This window comes from Giraffa tippelskirchi, chromosome X (assembly GCF_054371585.1).
Source record: "Giraffa tippelskirchi isolate mGirTip1 chromosome X, T2T-mGirTip1v1.2.pri, whole genome shotgun sequence".
NCBI lineage: Eukaryota > Metazoa > Chordata > Mammalia > Artiodactyla > Giraffidae > Giraffa > Giraffa tippelskirchi.
This window is the reverse complement of record NC_137289.1, coordinates 25423898-25446218: the sequence shown is the minus strand read 5'-3', so window position 1 is coordinate 25446218 and position 22321 is coordinate 25423898.

The following is a 22321-nucleotide window of genomic DNA, read 5'->3' as shown; positions in this document are numbered from 1 at the left end:
TCCCAGTATTCTTGCCTGGAGAATCCCATAGACAGAGGATCCTGGAGGGCTACAGTCCACAGGTTCACAAAGAGCTGGACAAAACTGAAGCGACTGAGCACAACAACTTGTGGTATTGAACATGTGCAATATGACTAGTCAAAACTGAGATGTGCTGTAAGGGTAAAATACACACTGGATTTTGAAGACTTTAGTGTAAAGGTAAAAGGAAGTTAAAATAGCTTATTAATATTTTATATACATTAAAAATTGAAATAATATTTTGGACATATTGAGTTAAACATAATATATTAATAAAATTAATCATAACTGTTCCTTTTGTACTTTTGTACCATGGCTATTATAAAATTTTAAGTTACACATGGGTTTGCATTGTATTTCTGTTGAACAGCAGTGGCTCTAGATCCTTGCTACTCCACGTGTGGTCTTTGGACCAACCACACCACCAAGGAACTTGTTAGCAATTCTGAATCTCCAGGTTTTGTCCTAGGCCACTAGAGCGTTTCCTGACATTTTACAAGATCTCCAGGTGATTCTTAAGCACATTACATTTTGAGAAATGCTTCCTTCATTGGCCTACTGGCACATATCAGATATAGTGAATTTTAGGTTTTATCATATAAACTTACATGATGAATGAATGAGCAATGGTTAGGAAGATCCTCTGGAGAAGGGAATGGCAACCAACTCCAGTATTCTTGCCTGAAAAATTCAATGGACAGATTCCATATATATGCATTAGAATATGATATTTCTCTTTCTCTTTCTAACTTACTTCACTTTTTATAATAGGTTCTAGTTTCATCCACCTCATTAGAACTGACTCAAATGTGTTCTTTTTATGGCTGAGTAATATTCCATTGTGTGTATGTACCACAACTTCTTTATCCATTCATTCTAATGCATATATACGGAATCTAGAAAAATGGTACTGAAGAATTTATTTACAGGGCAGCAATTGAGAAACAGACATAGAGAATGGACTTATGAACATGGGGAGAGGGGAGGAGAGGGTGAGGTAAATGGAAGGAGTAACATGGAAACTTACATTACCGTATGTAAAATAGATAGTCAATGGGAATTTTCTGTATGTCTCAGGAAACTCAAACAGGGTCTCTGTATCAACCTAGAAGGGTGGGATGGGGAGGGAGGTGGGAGGGAGGTTCAAAATGGAGGGGATATATGTATACGTATGGTTGATTCATGTTGAGGTTTGACAAAAAAACAACAAAATTCTATAAAGCAATTATCCTTCAATAAAAAATAAATCAATTAAAAAAATTCCATGGACAGAAGAGCCTGTGGGCTACAGTCCATGGGGTCACAAAGAGTCAGACACGACAGAGCACACATGAAATATGAGTTGATGACTTAGCACTTTCTATCTGTCTGTGAGTTTGTACCAGTTACCACAACAATACAGTCTAGATGTATGGACTTCCTGGTTGGTTCATGGTAAAGACTGTGCCTGCAATGCAGGAGACACAGGAGATGTGGGTTCAATCCCTGGGTTGGGAAGATCCCCTGGAGGAGAAAATGGCAACCCACTCCAGTATTCTTGCCTGTGAAATCCCATGGACAGAGGAACCTGGCAGACTACAGCCCATAGAATCACAAAGATTCAAACATGACTGAGCACGCACACAGATGCAGTTTATATTTATAGAATGATCTAACTAGAAATCAAGTTTCCTGAATTTGCCTTTTTCATGTTTTCTCTTTGGTTCTAATTTGTGATTTTTCCATAGTTGAGGGCAGAAGCTTGGTGGGTATTCAATAGTAATTTGCTACTGTTTACCCAAGAGGGCATTTTTAGTAAGCCAGTGGGACTGGAGTGGTTTGGGATAGGGGATCTCCCAATAAATCTGGCCCTCTGGCAATAAACCAAGAACATAAATTACTACAGTCATGTATTGTTATGAGAGAAAGTAGCTAAGGTCATTCAAGTTCCTATAGACAGCCAATTATACTTAAATAGTCTAATATACTTTTTCCTCATATAAAATGAATCAAACATCTCATTACATATTCCTCCACAGTAAGGGTAGTAACAGCTTTTGTTTGTTTGAAATAATCAAGAAAAATGCCTAATGAGGTAAGAATTTTACTTCATAATCGAAAGTTCAAGAAGTACAATAGGACAATTCAAGGAAATTCAACAGTATAAATGCAAAATAGAGTATTAAAACTTGAATGTACTTCCAGCATCAACACTTTAGGAAGAAAGCTATGTAAGATTTTTTTTATTAAAATGAGTGTTAAACTAAGAAATGTGAAGGCTGAAAGGAAAGTAGAAGAATTTTTTTATAAGTTGTATATTTGACAATCTTAGGAATATACTACCCAATTAAATCTGCCTAGGAAGAGAGCAAGCTTGGCTGGAGAGACAAGGTATTTCAGTAAAATACTGGAGGCAATTAATAGTGTCAAATTTAGCAAAGAGGACAGATACTGATAAAAAAAATTTCTTTAATGCCATTCAAACTCTATGATGTAATTAGAGGCTGCCAACTTCCATTTGGTCTGGCATAGTATCTTGGCTCTCAAAACTAAACTTTATTATGGAATTAATTTTTTATAAAAATAGCCATTAAGGTCATGAATACTGTATGATTAATGTACCATATGATTGTATGAACTGTATCATTGCCAGAGTAAATGTATCATGTAATTGCATGAATAAATGTAAAATTATACTATTAAATATGAGTCTCTGTCCACTGTAACTGATCTTTATGTGGATAGAAATGAGTCAGCACATACCATGGGGTCATTCCATGCTGAAAATCAATGCTCCCCTCTCATATTTCTAATTAATTCAGTTCTCTTATTTACCTCATCCTATGCCTAGGGTGCCAGATTTAGCAAATAAATACAGAAGACCCAGTGAAATTCGAATTTCAGATACTAATATTTTAGCATTAGTATGTTGTGTGCAATGGTACTTATTGTTTATCTGAAATTCAAATTTAACTGGGTATCCTGCATTTTTTCTTGCAATCTTACTACTGTCTCATTATTTTCAGGACATTATCATGTACTTGGCCCTCTCCAAATTATCCTTTCCTACACTTTTCTAATCATAGCCAAAATGTGAAACACTGAATTTACCTATTGGTTAACAATGAAAAACTTTTCTGAAAGAGGCGTATGAAATGAAGATGCTAACAGACTTGTTCTCACTAGCAACATGGAAATCCTTATCTGTACAGTTCTTTTCAAAGTATAGCATTTTGGGTGGAGGTGGCGAAAGCAGAGTATATAAATCTTCAATAAACCAGAGAGCTACCTGTTAAAGGATGGGGTCATTTTATTAACTCAATTTCAGCCTCTCTTTTTTACTTCTTTTTTTACACTTTTTTTTTTAATTTAGTCTCTCTCTGTGACATAACATTATCCTAAAAATATTACCACTAGGTCTTGAGCAATTTTTTTCACTTAACTGTTCTCTTTTAACCAAACAATATTTGAAATTTTCTTTCTTCCTGTGCCTTATCAAGTCATTCTCATCAGACCCTGTGAATGCACAGACACCTGCATGAGTGTGCGTATCGACACACACACACATACACAGTATCTCTCCCAGTCACTTTTAGTTTTTGCTCTCTAAAGAGGACTATTGTCAGGGGACAGTTCTTTCATAGTTTCCCTTTGACTAAAGCTGGACTATTTTTTGTTGCAAAATAATAGATTTGAGAATGTTTTCTTTGCCATGGACTGACATATTAAAGGTTTCTGCTATCTATCAAGGGATTTGTTATAAATAAGGGGTGGGGGAGATGCTATCATTCTGCTTCTTACATTGAATTTGTTCTATCAAAGGGGCCTGTGTTTTTTTTTAAAACAACCATTGTCACTTCCTTTGTCTCTTCCTATTTCTCACACTGCTGTGCTTTTTCTGGCAGAGCCCTTTAGTGTCCTTAGAAATAATCATTTTGAGACTGGCCTGGAGACTGACATACAAAAAAAAAAATCAATAGTGTTTTCTAAAGATTAAGATCTTACTATCTGCCATTAAAATGGATTCTCTACATTCTGGCTCTAGAGATTTCTTTATATAAATGCATAATTGAAGTGATATACAACTATGATAGAGTTGAAAATTAGTGTGGGGAAGAGGTACCAAAATAAAAATTGTACCTAACTATATGTAGGAAGATGTCTGAGGCAGCATTCTTCATTATAAAATTCAAAATTCTTCAAGTGTGTTTAACATTTTGTGCATATTTTTCCTTAGCCTTGAAATAGTGTATACTACCAAATCATTATCCCAGGTATGCCCCACACTATTACCTATTGAAGGTTATAGTGAATTTCTCAGTCTTGGATGTTTAGACATCATCTTGGATAACTTCAGTGTTCATGTGTTTGTAGTGCTTCAGAACAGCCCTCCTCAAGATGTACTGCTTTGCCATGTGAATTCTTCTGAACAAAAGACAGTTGAGACCATGCAGGCTTATGAGAGACTACTGCTTACTGACCTAGAATAATTTAAATGGGGGATTTTTTTCCCAGAAAATAATTGTCAGAGATACACTTTATCTAAATGGCTCAATCTGTATGGCATGGCAAACATCTAAGTACCCAACATCTACTCTTTTTTACAAAAATTGTTCTGAGACTGATCCTTCTGTCCTTGAGGCCCCCAAACCCCTCATTCCTCACCACAGGGTAGCATGTATCTCTAATTTTTCCATTTTACCTCTGAATCTCTCTTACATGTGGAGTCTCTGACTTTCTGATGTATGTGGGGTTCCCATAGGTATAAAATTAAATTTGATTTTTTCCTGTTAATCTGTATCATGTCAGTTTAACTCCTAGAGCAGCCAGAAGATCTTTGAAAGGTAGAGGAAAGTTTTTTTTTGTTTTTGTTTTTTTAATAAATTTATTTTAGTTGGGGGCTAATTACTTTACAATATTGTAGTGGTTTTCGCCATACATTGACATGAATCAGCCATGGGTTTACATGTGTTCCCTATCCCGAACCCCCTCCCACCTCCCTCCCCATCCCATCCCTCTGGGTCATCCCATTGCCCCAGCCCTGAGCACTTGCCCCATGCATTGAACCTGGAATGGTGTTCTGTTTCACATATGACAATATACATGTTTCAATGCTATTGTCCCAGAACGTCCCACCCTCACCTTCTCCCTCAGAGTCCATAAGACTGTTCTATGCATCTGTGTCTCTTATTCTGTCTCGCATATAGGGTTATCGTTACCATCTTTCAAATTCCATATATATGCATTAGTATACTGTATTGGTGTTTTTCTTTCTGGCTTACTTCACTCTGTATAATGGGCTCCAGTTTCATCCATCTCAATAGAACTGATTCAAATGTATTTTTTTGAATGGCTGAGTAATATTCCATTGTGTATATGTACCACAGCTTCCTTATCCATTCGTCTGCTGATGGACATCTAGGTTGCTTCCATGTCCTGGCTATTGTAAACAGTGCTGCGATGAACATTGGGGTACACGCGTCTCTTTCAATTCTGGTTTCTTCGGTGTGTATGCCCAGCAGTGGGATTGCTGGGTCATATGGCAGTTCTATTCCCAGTTTTTTAAGGAATCTCCACACTGTTCTCCATAGTGGCTGTACTAGTTTGCATTCCCATCAACAGTGTAAGAGGGTTCCCTTTTCTCCACACCCTCTCCAGCATTTATTGTTTGTAGACTTTTGGATAGCAGCCATTCTGACTGGTGTGAAATGGTACCTCATTGTGGTTTTGATGTGCATTTCTCTAACAATGAGTGATGTTCAGCATCTTTTCATGTGTTTGTTAGCCATCTGTATGTCTTCTTTGGAGAAATGTCTGTTTAGTTCTTTAGCCCATTTTTTGATTGGGTCGTTTATTTTTCTGGAATTCAGCTGCAGGAGTTGCTTGTATATTTTTGAGATTAATTGTTTGTCTGTTGCTTCGTTTGCTATTATTTTCTCCCATTCTGAAGGCTGTCTTTTCACCTTGCTTATAGTTTCCTTTGTTGTGCAAAAGCTTTTAATTTTAATTAGGTCCCATTTGTTTATTTTTGCTTTTATTTCCAATATTCTGTGAGGTGGGTCATGGAGGATCCTGCTTTGATTTATGTCGGAGAGTGTTTTGCCTATGTTTTCCTCTAGGAGTTTTATAGTTTCTGGTCTTACGTTTAGATCTTTAATCCATTTTGTGTTTATTTTTGTGTATGGTGTTAGAAAGTGTTCTAGTTTCATTCTCTTACAAGTGGTTGACCAGTTTTCCCAGCACCACTTGTTAAAGAGATTTTTTTTTTTCTCCATTGTATATTCTTGCCTCCTTTGTCAAAGATAAGGTGTCCAAAGGTGCGTGGATTTATCTCTGGGCTTTCTATTTTGTTCCATTGATCTATATTTCTGTCTTTGTGCCAGTACCATACTGTCTTGATGACTGTGGCTTTGTCGTAGAGCCTGAAGTCAGGCAGGTTGATTCCTCCAGTTCCATTCTTCTTTCTCAAGATTGCTTTGGCTATTCAAGGTTTCTTATATTTCCATACAAATTGTGAAATGATTTGTTCTAGTTCTGTGAAAAATACTGTTGGTAGTTTGATAGGGATTGCATTGAATCTATAGATTGCTTTGGGTAGTATACTCATTTTCACTATATTAATTCTTCCAATCCATGAACACGGTATATTTCTCCATCTGTTTGTGTCCTCTTTGATTTCTTTCATCAGTGTTTTATAGTTTTCTATATGTAAGTCTTTTGTTTCTTTAGGTAGATATATTCCTAAGTATTTTATTCTTTTTGTTGCATTGGTGAATGGTATTGTTTCCTTAATTTCTCTTTCTGTTTTCTCATTATTGGTGTATAGGAATGCAAGGGATTTCTGTGTGTTAATTTTATATCCTGAAAGTTTTCTTCTACCTCGACATCTTTGTCCATGGCTTTTAGGGCGCTTACTGTTCTTATCAATGATTTTCTTTTGTAATCAGTTTTATCCAGTAAACACAACAGAATGCAAATGACATGTTTCATAGGTGTTTCTATCTGTCAATGTCCAAATTGTAAGTTTTCTCTACCAGCCATCCATCCTTTCTTGTACCATTATTTCTATAATCTTTTAACTTTCTTGCCCCTCACCAAATATTTCTTTGTACATTCTTCCAAGGCATCATCTAATACTTTTGCTGTCTGCTGCTGCTAATTCGTTTCAGTCATGTCCAACTCTGTGCGACCCCATAGATGGCAGCCCATCAGGCTCCCCCGTCCCTGGGATTCTCCAGGTAAGAACACTGGAGTGGGTTGCCATTTCCTCCTCCAATGCATGAAAGTGAAAAGTTAAAGTGAAGTCGCTCAGTCATGTCTGACTCTTGGGGACCCCATGGACTGCAGCCTACCAGACTCCTTCATCCATGGGATTCTCCAGGCAAGAGTACTGGAGTGGGGTGCCATCGCCTTCTCTGATTTTTGCTGTCTAATGAGCAACTATAGGTGAAATATGAGCTGGTGAACGTGCCTTGAAGGAGACAGCATATATTCATTTATATGAAGTAGTAAGTTTATTTTTTATTTCTGAAAGGACTTACGCTAGTTTTACTCAATGTACTATTCCAAATACAGAAAAGCAGAGATAATGACAAGATAATTCTATTATGTCAACATCACCTTGTACTCATTCAGCTAATTCAAGATCTTACAGAAGACATTTTGTTACATGCTGATTTTGTCAACCTTTCATAAAATAGCCATTCATGCAATTAGAGTAACAACCTTCTGAGTGATCACGTGAAAGAAAAAGGTTGACTGAGAAAACCGTTAATCCAAACATTAAAAATAAAGCATCTCTTTGCTTATCTATGGTCTTGGGAAATAATCACTATGAATAAAATTAATTCCCCAGCACCTACTTCTGCAGCAAGCATAAACATAAAGACTATTGTGATAATTTTGACTGGAGAGCTTAAATGAAAATTTATTTAAGGAAACAATGTTAGTGAAACAAGTTTTTCAGTTTCGTTGATGTAATCATGTTTTTTGTCTGTTGACTCTCCAAGCAGTTGTTGGAATATTAATGGGACATAAGTTCAGTGACGGAATTCCACAACTGTTGGAATTGTGGCCCCCTGTGTGCTTGATTTCATGACACTTCTTCCAAAACTTGCAGTATGTTGCACAGTTCACTGTCAAGTTTATATCTGTTCCATGAGTCAGGGAAAGTATTCATGAACTCTTTAGAGAGCTAAGGAAAATATATTCACTTAAAACACAGAGTAGCACAATATCTTTTCTAAATTATTTTTCTTTGTAAAGTTTACTTTGGTAAATTTTAGGACAATCTCTAAGATGTCTATCAGAAAATACTTTTATTGTCGTCTGTAAAGGATCAGGAAATACAGTCTAAAAATGATTCACTGTTACTAAATCAGAAACTTTTCTTATATTTCACTATATTATCATGTATAAAATTCACCCAAATTGGGTATTTCACAAGTTTTAGAATAGCAGTGCTTAGTATAATGATTGGTACATAGTAGGAAAATATTAAGATAAATAATGATAATAATACAAAAATTCATTCATTTACTAAGTACCTACTGTGTATTAGACAAGAATAGACATGTTTCCTGCCATTATGAAACTTGAAGTAGCAGAGAAGAAAATAAAGTATAATTATTTAAATTCAACTGCATTAAGAGCAAGAGAACTAATGTGCTTTAAAACTTTGAAGTAATAATAATTACAATAAAAGTACTAATGATATAAATGTTGAAGTATTACAGGGTGTATATGCTCTGGCTTTTAAGTCTATAAAGACGTTGAGATGGGCAGTTTAATGTGTATGGAGCTGCATTCCTAAGCAAGGTTGCTTGTCACTTGGACTAGGACTATTGGAGAATTCAGCTGTAAATATGCTGCTGCTACTGCTAAGTCGCTTCAGTCGTGTCCGACTCTGCGCGACCCCATAGACGGCAGCCCACCAGGCTCCGCCGTCGATGGGATTTTCCAGGCAAGAGTACTAGAGTGGGGTGCCATTGCCTTCTCCAATGCATGAAAGTGAAAAGTGAAAGTGAAGTCGCTCGGTCATGTCTGACTGTTAGCGAACCCATAGACTGCAGCCCACCAGGCTCCGCCTTCGATGGGATTTCCAGGCAAGAGTACTGGAGTGGGGTGCCATTGCCTTCTCCGGCTGTAAATATGGGAGAGTACAAAATTGAAAACCTTTATTTTTTAAAACCTCTGTGCTCATTTCTATCCCTCTCTAGCAAGAATGCAGGATAAATAAGTAACAATTAATTGCAAAATACCTATAAAACATAAATATAATATATATGCAAAATTAATATATATGTACAAATAAAAACTGTGATGCACATATCCTGTTTGAAATAGTTCAAAGTCATTGAATTAATGGCAAGAGGAGAATAAAGTATGTTTACATGCTTGTGTAAACAAAGGGGTTCTTTTTATTTCATTTATTGAAGTATAGTTAATGTATAATGTGTCAATTTCCACTGTACAGTGAAGTGACTCAGCCATATATATATGTGTGTGTGTGTATATATATATATATATATATATACACATTTTAAAATATTTTTTCATTATAGCTTATCATAGGATATTGAATATAGTTTCCTGTGCTATACAGTAGAACTTTGTTTGTTTTTCCATTCTGTATATAAAGGCTTACATCTGATAACCCCAACCTCCTACCCCATCCCTTTCCTAACCTCTTCCCCCCTTGGCAACCACAGGTTTGTTTTCTATGTTCATAAGGCATTTTCTGTTTCATGGATAGGTTCATTTGTGTCATATTTTAGATTCCACATATTAAGTGATATCATTTGGTATTTTTCTTTCTGACTTCACTTAGTATGATCATCTCCAGGTCCATCCATGTTGCTGCAAATGGCATTATTTTGTTCTTTTTTATGGCTAAGAAGCATTCTATTATATATATGTACCATATCTTGTTTATCCATTCATCTGTCAGTGCATACCGTTTTCCATAGTGGCTGCACCAATTTACATTCCCACTAACAATGTAGGAGGGTTCCAAAGGGTTCATTCTATAAATTGTATAAAGTTACATATGTTTTGTTAACAGAAATGTGACTATGGTTTACTAAGTTGATTCTAGTGAGTTTTCTCATATTCCTAAGTGTGAAAGTCAGCATAACAACTGATGTTATATCACTGGCATGTTTTCTTGATTGAATGGTTGCAAGCTTGCCAACTGCTGTGACACTCCCCTTCTCTTTATTCCTTTCCCTTTCACTTCTCATTAGCTAAATTGTGAAACCACCAGTTAGTTTCTGGATTCTTTATCTACTTATCACTAAGATTTATCAGTTTGTACAATTTCTGCCATAGTGCAAAGTTTGGTAATATCCTAATGGTGTGACTTTTTTTTTTTTATCCAGTGTTAGTAGACATGTTTCTTGACATGGAGAAAATGATGTTTCTGAAAAATGGAATTGGGTTTTGTTTTCTTACCATTCAACTTCCTTGAAACTTGATTCCATCACAAATGGACCTTGATTTGTACTACATTTTTGTTCCAGTACAAATTTTATAAAATATATTCTATTTCAGATGTCCTAAAAGATTGAGATGTTCTTTAAAGAATCGTATTTAATAAATCTCTAGAATAAAGATTCTGTTTCAAGATCTCAGAGACTTCTGTTCCCGTTAGCCTGGTTTTTGCAAAACTACTCTCTGGAGCACTTTTGTTTTCAAATTCTATCTCATGGTTTCTTATTCATTCTTCTAAGATCAACTCAGCTGGAAGTTTTCTATCATGACTTACTTCTTCTCAACCTATCAATACCCCATGAATACGTGCTCGCATGCCTGTGTGCTAAGTCGCTTCAGTTCAGTTCGATCGCTCAGTAGTGTCTGACTCTTTGTGACCCCATGAATCGCAGCACGCCAGGCCTCCCTGCCCATCACCAACTCCCAGAGTTTACCCAGACTCATGTCCATCGAGTCAGTGATGCCATCCAGTCATCTCATCCTCTGTTGTCCCCTTCTCCTCCTGCCCTCAATCCTTCCCAGCATCAGGGTCTTTTCCAATGAGTCAACACTTCGCATGAGGTGGTCAAGGTATTGGAGTTTCAGCTTCAACATCAGTCCTTCCAGTGAACACTCAGGAGTGATCTCTTTAGGATGGACTGGTTGGATCTCCCTGCAGTCCAAGGGACTCTCAAGAGTCTTCTCCAACACCACAGTTCAAAAGCATCAATTCTTCCGCTCTCAGCTTTCTTCACCATCCAACTCTCACATCCATGCATGACTACCGGAAAACTCATAGCCTTGACTAGATGGACCTTTGTTGGCAAAGTAATGTCTTTGCTTTTTAATATGGTATCTAGGTTGGTCATAACTTTCCTTCCAAGGAGTAAGCGTCTTTTAATTTCATGGCTGCAATCAACATCTGCAGTGTTTTTGGAGCCCCAAAAAGTAGTCTGAGACTGTTTTCCCATCTATTTCCCATGAAGTCATGTTAAACTCTTTGTGATCCTGTGGGCTGAAGCTCTCGGGGCTCCTCTGTCCATCGGACTCTCCAGGCAAGAATACTGGAGTGGGTTGCCATGCCCTCCTCCAGGAGATCTTCCCTACCCAGGGATTGAATCAGTGTCTCTTCCATTGCAGGCGGATTATTTACTGCTGAACTGGACATGGAACAACAGACTGGTTCCAAATAGGAAAAGGAGTACATCAAGGTTGTATATTGTCACTGTGTTTATTTAACTTATATACAGAGTACATCATGAGAAATGCTGGGCTGGAGGAAGCACAAGCTAAAATCAGGATTGCCGGGAGAAATAACAGTAACCTGAGATATGCAGATGACACCACCCTTAAGGCAGAAAGTGAAGAAGAACTAAAGAGCATCTTGATTGAAGTGAAAGAAGAGAGTGAAACAGTTGGCCTAAAGCTCAACATTCAGAAAACTAAGATCATGGCATCTGGTCCCATCACTTCATGGGAAATAGATGGGGAAACAATAGAAACAGTGTCAGACTTTATTTTTGGGGGCTCCAAAATCACTGGAGATGGTGATTGCAGCCATGAAATTAAAAGATGCTTACTCCTTGGAAGGAAAGTTATGACCAACCTAGACAGCATATTAAAAAGCAGAGACATTACTTTGCCAACAAAGATCCATCTAGTCAAGGCTATGGTTTTTCCAGTAGTCATGTGTGAATGTGAGAGTTGGACTATAAAGAAAGCTGAGCACCGAAGAATTGATGCTTTTGAACTGTGGTGTTGGAGAAGACTGTTGAGAGTCCCTTGGATAGCAAGGAGATCCAGCCAGTCCATCCTAAAGGAAATCAGTCCTGAATATTCGTTGGAAGGACTGATGTTGAAGCTGAAACTCCAATACTTTGGCCACCTGATGCAAAGAACTGACTCATTTGAAAAGACCCTGATGCTGGGAAAGATTGAAGGCAGGAGGAGAAGGGGATGACAGAGGATGAGATGGTTGGATGGCATCACTGACTCAATGGACATGAGTTTGGGTAAACTCTGGAAGTTGGTGATAGACTGGGAGGCCTGGCATGCTGCAGTCCATGGGGTCACGAAGAGTCAGACACGACTGAGCGACTGAACTGAACCACCAGGGAAGCTCGAATATGTGCTTATATCCACGTAATAATTTTCACATTATGTTATAGTTAAAGTATTCTTTCTCCAAGAATGACAATGACTTGGTGTTTCCTGATTACAAAGATGATATATGCTACTGCAGAGAAATTCAAGGAATTTAAAAGAGAAAAAATTTGGTTTGACATTTTTCCAGGAATCTATCTATAATTGTCTACAGATTTCAACAATATTTTATATGAATTAGAGCATATTATCTATTTTTTTAGCTTGGAATTTTCCTCAGAAATGTGCTATGGAAACCTTTGCATATCAATGCATAAAAGGGGGAATATATTTTACTGGCTACTTAATATTCTGCTTATGAACATATGCTTGAGCATTTAATAAGTTCCACAAATGATAAACATTTGGATGTCTACAGCTTAAAAATTCTAGCTTTACAATGCCTTTCACTCCATACTCTCCTTTGTATTCCACTGCTACTACCCGCTCTAGTTCAGCCTTTCACTATTTCTTGTCTGGACCACATGTTAGTCTTCTAGCTTCCTAATCCAGTCAATCTCTGCCTATTCCATTTTGTTCTATGCAGTTTCTTGAAAGCAGTGCTGATTCATTTATTATTCTCTTGCTCAGTAACTCTCCATGGCCCTTTGTTACCTAATAAATAAGCACTGCATGCCTTCATCTGCAGTCATTATGGACAAGCCATATGTTCAGTTGTGTTCATGTGTTCTGAGACAAAATAAGAGACACAGATGCATAGAACAGTCTTATGGACTCTGAGGGAGAAGGTGAGGGTGGGACGTTCTGGGAGAATAGCACTGAAACATGTATATTATCATATGTGAAACAGAATACCATTCCAGGTTCGATGCATGAGACAAATGCTCAGGGCTGGGGCAATGGGATGACCCAGAGGGATGGGATGGGGAGGGAGGTAGGAGGGGGGGTTCGGGATAGGGAACACATGTAAACCCATGGCTGATTCATGTCAATGTATGGCGAAAACCACTACAATATTGTAAAGTAATTAGCCCCCAACTAAAATAAGTAAATTTATTTAAAAAAAAAAATCTATGGGTTAAGTCCAGCTGGAAGATGTGTTTTGTTTGGCTTATATGATGTTTCAAAACTTTGTGAATTTGAATGCTTTCCAGTGTGGTATGCCCATTCCTTTGTTTCAGGGTAGATAGAACCAGTTCTTAGTATTTTTCCCTTTGCCAGACTTTTCTCATATTTGCCTGGCCTTGGAATAGATATACTAAACATAACTTATATTTCCACTAAGTAGAATTATTGATGGTTTCTTGAACACCTAAGCCTTTACTCCTCACCTTCTTAATACTGTACCTTCCTTCCTGCTTTTCCTTCACCAGAAACTTACTGTTCTGTAATTTAAATAACAAAAATCTATGCAACCTTATTTCAAACCACTAATAAGTGCAAAATATTTTGTGAAGGCTTTACTGTGCTTCCAAAGAAGATGAAATATTTCTCTTCTTTAAATATCTCTAGTACTTTATATGGTTTATTGTGTAACCTTTAATTTTCTACTTGTTATTATTGGCATTTTCCTGCTAATCCCCTAAGTAGATTCCATAAATTATTGAAATAATGCACAATTTGCATGCACTGTGTGCAAGACACTTGCCTGGAAGATGCAGAAAATAAATGTAAGGTGTTAAAGTAATTCAAAACTACATTTGGGGGAAGATTAAGTAGTGGCTACAGGCTTGGCCACATCTTATGGGAAGTCAAGTGCCTTTTGACATAGCGCTTAGAAATCCCAAGGACTTATTTTCTTTTACTCGCCTCTCCTTCTAGCTCTCTGCACTTTCTGACTTTTAATATCTATGGCTATTCTTAGGATCTTACATTTTGTGTTACCTTACCCATCACACAAAAGTTTTTTTTTTTTTTCCATTGATCTCCTTCAAATCTCTCACACAAGGCATGTCTGCAAGTACAATTTTGTGATAATATGCCTGTTCTTAAAAGCATCAGTCCACCTTACAAGCAGATACTTCACTTGTCACTTTACAGATTTTAGCCAATATGCCTTGTTACTAGAACCTCTTGTATTAGTCAAAGTTCTCCAAAGAAAAAGAACCATACAAGATATGTACAAATATATATATATATATATATATACACACAAATATATATATATACACACACAAATATATATCTATAATTATATATAGATGATAGATTCATTACTTACAGAAACAAATATAGAATGATAGATTCATCAATCTCCATATGTACATATGTATGGAAATTCATTATAGAAATTTGATCACATGGTTATGGAGAATGAAAATTTCCATCTGCCAATTGGGGAACTAGGAAAGCCAGTGGTGTAATTCAGTCCAACTCTGAAGGCCTTTAGAACCGGGGAGCCAATAGTATGAATTCTAGTTCAAATATAAAGTCCCAAGAATTGAGGGACCAGTGGTATAAGGACAAAACCAAAAGCCCAAGAACCAAGAGCAGTGATGTCTAAGAGCAGGAGAAGAAGAATGTCCCTGCTCAAGCAAAGAGTCAAGTTGCCTTTCCCCCAGCTTTTTGTTCTATGTAGGCCCTCAATGGATTGGAGGATGCTTAAACATACTGGTAAAGGCAATCTTTCTTATTCAGTCTACCAGAAACACTCTAGCAGATACATCCAGAAATAATGTTTTACCAGCTATCTGGATATTCCTTAGTCTGGACATGTTGACACCTAAAATTAACCATGATACTTCCTTTCTCCTTTCCCTCACTTTTGTTTCTGAAAATTAGCATTATTAATTTTGTTAATTATGGTAACAAAATTAACAAATTCATACTACCATTAACACCTCAGTCACTTCCATTCAGTTTTTATGCAATACAACTTAGACATTTCTGTACACTTGATGTAATTTGGACATCACCCTACCTATATATAGCTTGTTCATAGCTTATTCATGTATTTTTCCAAAGAAAAGACAGTGATCCCTAATATAAAGCCTTGTGTGAAAATATTTAAATATGCTATTTTTAAAAGTATTACTATGTATTGTGTTGAGGGATGATAGATTAGGCAAAATGGATTAACAATGCAAAAGAGATGTTTCAGTTTGGGTAAGACTAGGTTATGAAGAAAGCAATATCAAGAAGGAATTGGTAAACTGGGACATAAATGAGGGACATGGTAGAATGAATCCTAAGGTTGAATATATTATTAAAGTCATGTTGAAAAAAAGATAGCAGTTATCAAAACTATTCAGGTGTTTTTTGATATGGCCTGTTAGTTGAAAACCAGCATTCCAGACAGGCTATTAGACAGAAAGCAGTAATAAAACACACAGCTACAATTCACCTTACTATTAGAAAAAATGGTAAAATAATATACTGGTGGCTGACATTATGATTGTATGCCTATAAAACCTAAGAGAATATGCTGAAAATTGATTAGGAATAAAAACATCAGTAAAGTGTCCAGAAAGAAAATCAATATAGGTAAAATATGAATTCTTTAACAAATCGCCGGTAACTACTGAGAAAGTACAAATCCAATTCACAATAGTAACAAGAATGATATCAACAAAATAGGGGAATAAGAGTTTTTCTGCTGTCTTCCTCCCAAAGAACACTGATCTTAACAATTACCTACAGATAAGAGGGCCTTTGTGGACAACAATATAAGTTTGCCAGGAATAAATTTAAAAAGAAACGTGTAAAATCTATAAAACAAGAACAACAATGAAACTTTATTGGGAATATAAAAGAGAAACAAGTGAAGAGCTTATTATGGACTAAATGTTTGTGTCCCCCCAGAAATTCCTATGTTGAAATCTAATTCCCCAATGTGAAGGTATTTGGAGATGAAGACTTTGGGAAGTAATTAGGTCTAAGGGCAGAACCCTCAAAAATGGGATTATTGCCCTTATAAAAAGAGACCAGAGAGGAATCTTGCTCCTTTCCACCATGTTAGGACATAACAGGAAGACAGCCTTCTGCAGCCCAGAAGAGAATCCTCACTAGAATATGACCATGTTAGCACCCTGATATTGGACTTCTAGTTTTTAGAACTGTGAGAAATAAGTATTTGTTTTTCCTAAGCCACTCAGCCTAAGATACTTTGTTATAACAGCCTGAAATGAGATAGAGCCATATAAGATTTTGCTGGAGAAGGTCATGACAACCCATTCCAGTATCCTTCCCTGGAGAATCCCTCTGGACAAAGGAGCCTGGCAGGCTGCAGTCCATGGGGTCGCAAAGAGTCGGACATGACTGAGCGAATAAGCACAGCACATATAAGATTTTGTAAGGCATGGGTATAAAATTAAGAGCAAACAAAAGGATCTTGCCATCATGAAATCGTAATCTAGTGGAATAAATATTTTTTAAAAATCACACACACACACACACACACACAAATGCAGGTTCTTGTTTTGAATAAGACAGTAAGTACATACCACCCTGCTCTCCCACTAAATATAACTGTAAATCCTATACAGAATTAAATTCCCCAGATGTTTGAGGACACCAAAAAGTAAGTAATAGCATGCAGAATGGGGAAGAGACGGAAATTAATCAAGTTCTACTTGAACTGGTAATAGATTTACATTTTTTTTCTTTGATATTCTGTTTAGTTGTGTAGTGAACAGTGAAGTGGACAGCAGAGAACAATAGAAAGATTCAGGAGACGCTGTCTAGTTCTGGTTCAAGACAGGAAACTTCAAACACCCAAAGAGAGTGTATTGTGCGCATGATGCAGTGGTATAATTAAAGCTATGGCATTCTAGCCAGGAGACTTAAAAGGTAACCCTAAGCAACTAGGAAGTGCCCTAATTGTTAATTAATCCCTGGGCTCATTCTATAGTATTCAGAGATGAATCTTATACTATTCAGTATGCCAAAGACATGGAGACCTGAACTGACAAACAGATCACCATCCAGGTCCCAAAATGAGCTTTGGGTAGAACATACACACATGATGGGTCTAAATAGAACTGTAAAGGCCTTGAAAACTGAACTGATATTAGAATCAAGAAAACAGAAGGCAGATTGGAAATCTCTCTCTGAAATTAATGAGGATACTACTTGTTAGAACAAAAATCTCAACATTATCCAACAGACTTTAAACAAGACCCACAGTAACATAATATTCAAAATGTCTAGGAAACAATATAAAATTAGCTAGCACACAAAGAGAGAATTTAAATGGGAAAAGACAATGGGAGTACAAATGCTGAAATGGAAGTGATGCTGGGATTATCTAACAAAGACTTGAAAACAGACATTATTTCAGAAAAATATTGAACAAAAAGAAACTTTAAGAGTACAACAAGCATACATAGATCTCAGATCCACTAACTGTCAAATCCCATCCCCCTCACCCCCCAGTCTCTATCTCAATTTCTAGCTCTTTCTCTGTGTGATAAGTTGTGGAATATGTATGTCTGTTGTTTTCTATATTTTTGTTTGAACTACTTGAAAGTAAGCTATATGTTATTCCTAAACTCTTCACATCATGGAAATTATTAATTCAGATACATTATCTAACATACAGTACAAACTTAATTTTTCCTATTTGTTGCAAAGATGTCTATTTTATTTCAATCTAAGGTACAACCCAGATTTGTATGTTGCATTTGGTCATGTCTCCTTAATATCTTTAAGTCTAGAACGGTTGTTTTTGTAGTTGGTTGGTTGTCACAATGTTGACCTTTTGGAATACTCTTCAATAATGTCTCACATGTCAGATTGCTTCCTCATGATTGTACTCAAGTAAATAATTTTGGAAAATCTATTTACATAGGTTATGCTGTGTATCTCATGTCATTGCATCAGGGACACATAAGATAAGATAGTTCAAATTATTGGTGATACCAAGTTTGATTACTTACTAAAACTTCTAAAAGCAAGATCTATTCATAATAAAACTATACATTTTTCTTTGTAATTAATCATCTTTGAAAGGATTCTGGGGAATATGGAAATATCTGTTTTCCAGCAACATTTTACTCACAGGTTTTGTTTTTGTTTTTTTACATTAATTGATGAATTCTTCCAAAACCACTGCATTGGTGTTGTAGACATTGTAATTCTATCATTCTGTATTTACTGCCTTTTGTATGTATTACCACTTTCTTTCATTCTTTATCTCTTTCCTTCGTTCCCCTCCTTTCCTCTCCTTTTTCTTTTTCTTTTGTTTCTGCCCTTCTTCCCCTCTCCCTCCCTCCTTCCCCTCTCCCTCCCTCCTTCCCTTCATTCCTTTCTTTCTTCTTGAGTGGGTATTCATATGGGCTAATTAGTTTTTCACTCATTTTCATACTCCATTAATGCCATATATGGTCATTTTCCTTTTTAATGTTAACTTACCCCAAACTTGATGTATGGGATCTTTCAAAAGAGAATCCTATCTCCTTTTGACATAACCCAATTTATTTTTGAATATTTCCTTGTGTGTCTTTTTTTCCACAACATGTTTCAGATTCACATATTTTTCCTGCCTAGAAACTGGAATAGGACATTTCTCCTAGGCATTCCAGGTTCTCTTGATGGAGAATAGTATTTAGAAACCAAGATCTAGCTGGTAGATATGTTCTCTGCTACCGGGGTATGAGTACTTCTAGTCCATTCAATTAATCAGTTAACTAAATTTTAATTGAAGTAAAATTGATTTACAATATCATATTAATTTCAGGTGTACAACATAGTGATTCAGTATTTTTACAGATTATACTCCATTAAAAGTTATTACAAGATAATGATTGTAGTCCCCATGCTATACAATATATCCTTGTTGCTTACCTATTTTATACATAGTAGTTTATCTTTAATTTAGATTCAACAATACAGGGCATTTTCCCCCCTTATCTTTTCCTAGTCCATATTTTTCTTCTCACCTCCCACAATGGAAGAATTAAAGAACACTCCTGGTAACTGGAAGAAATAAAAACAGTAAAATATTAAAATATCACTAAGTATACAGAAGATTTGAATAACATGATTAAAATGAATTAAATGCACTGAACACTATAGCTTTGGAATACAGATTGCTGGTAGGCACACATAGAACATTTAAAATTTGCCAGATTTGAATTATCATTAGGACTATTTGAGAGTAAATTGTGCAGGATTGATATTTACATAAAGAAAATAATCATAAACTGATAATGTCCAATGCAATGCAGATTATATGTATATCCTAGATATAAAATAATTTTAAATATAATCCAAAGATTAAAAGGGTGCAAGTGTTCCAAACATACTATAAAGTCCTTATGTGCTTATAAATTAAAGTTAAAATATACTCATGTAAGAATTTTTTTCATTTATTTCTAATATATGCATTGAAAGCTCTAAATTCTCCCAATAAGCATGGATGTAGCTATATTTATTCAGTATAAAATATTTCTAAAATGTTTCCTGAGTTTATATGCATTTATCACATAATGAAAGTGAAAGTGTGAGTCACTCAGTCGTGTCCGACTCTTTGTGACCCCATGGATTGTAGCCCACCAGGCTCCTCTGTCCATGGAATTCTCCAGGCAAGAATACTGGACTGGATTGCCATTTCCAGGTGATGTTCCTGACTCAGGGATTGAACCTGGGTCTCCCTCATTGCAGGCAGACTCTTTACTTACTGAGCCACCAGGGAAGCCCTATCATATAATATGTAATTGTTAAAACTATGCTTAATGGAACATCTAGAGCCTCAAATGCATATATTAGAAAAGAAAGGAAAATGACAATCAGTGAGTTAAACATCCATTACACCCAATTATTAAAAGAAAAGCACAAACAATTAATCTCAAAAATATACATGCAACTACTTCAGCTCAATTCCAGAAAAATAAACAACCCAATCAAAAAGAGGGCCAAAGAACTAAACAGACACTTCTCCAAAGAAGACATACAGATGGCTAACAAACACATGAAAAGATGCTCAACATCACTCATTATCAGAGAAACGCAAATCAAAGCAACAATGAGGTACCATTCCATGCCCATCAGAATGGCTGCTATCCAAAAGACTACAAGCAATAAATGCTGGAGAGGGTGTGGAGAAAAGGGAACCCTCCTACACTGTTGATGGGATTGCAAACTAGTACAGCCACTATGGAGGACAGTGTGGAGATTCCTCAAAAAATGGAAATAGAACTGCCATATGACCCAGCAATCCCACTGCTGGGCATACACACTGAGGAAACCAGAATTGAAAGAGACACGTGTACCCCAGTGTTGATTGCAGTGCTGTTAATAATAGCCAGGACATGGAAGCAGCCTAGATGCCCATCAGCAGATGATAAGGAAGCTGTGGTACATATACACAATGGAATATTACGCAGCCATTAAAAAGAATACATTCAAATCGGTTCTAATGAGGTGGATGAAACTGGAGCCTATTATACAGAGTGAATTAAGCCAGAAAGAAAAACACCAATACTAACTCATATATGTGATATTTAGCTAATCAGTAAAGATAACCCTTTATGCGAGGCATCAAAAGAGACACAGATAAATAGAACAGTATTATGGACTATATGGGAGAGGGCGAGGGCGGGATGATATGGTAGAATGGCATTGAAGCATGTAAATTATCATATGTGAAACAAGTCGCCAGTCCATGTTCGATGCATGATACAGGGTGCTTGGGGCTGGTGCACCGGGATGACCCGGAGGGATGGGATGGGGAAGGAGGTGGGAGGGGGGTTCTGGAAGGGGAACACATGTACACCCATGGTGGATTCATACCAATGTATTGCAAAACCAATACAATATTGTAAAGTTAAAAATAGATAAATACTAATGCATATATATGGAATTTGAAAGATGGTAACGACAACCCTATATGCGAGACAGAATAAGAGACACAGATGCAGAGAACAATTTTATGGACTCTGAGGGAGAAGGTGAGGGTGGGACGTTCTGGGAGAATAGCATTGAAACATGTATATTATCATATGTGAAACAGAACACCATTCCATGTTCGATGCATGAGACAAGGGCTCAGGGCCGGGGCAATGGGATGACCCAGAGGGATGGGATGGGGAGGGAGGTGGGTGGGGGGTCCAGGAAGGGGAACACATGTAAACCCATGGCTGATTCATGTCAATGTATGGCAAAAACTATTACAATATTGTAAAGTAATTAGCCCCCAACTAAAATAAATAAATTTATATAAAAAATAGATAAATAAACTAATTTAAAATTAAAAAAAGAAAAGAAAAGAAAATTAAATACAAATAAACTAGTATAGAAATAATACAAATAAAAGAAATAGCTGAAAAATGAGAAAACAATGATATAACCTTTTGATGGCAACCGATTTGTAAGTTTGAAGATGGCATACATTTTACTGTGGGCAGTGTATCTAACAATTGACTAAACGGTATGGGAAATATTTTTGTTACTGGAAGAGAAAAGATTTTTTCAATAATTCTTTGATTGGTTGTTAGAAACAAATGTGCAATTCAATTAATTCCTAAGCAGTATAATACAAAGAGATCTGGACTAGTTATTCAGTAAATAAGAATGGTTTCAAAACTCAATTACATAATAAACATGTAAACTTAATTAAGACACTATGGCCAAGTCACTGACTTGTTGCAATATACATTAATTTATTTTTTCATTCAACAATTGTTTTCTATAAATTATATATAAGAAAACTTAATATATACTGGTATCAATAAACACAGCACAACTTTCTCCCTTTCCTAAAAAAGCTCAAAGCTTTGGAGGGGAAAGATGTAAAAAGAGCAATTATGAT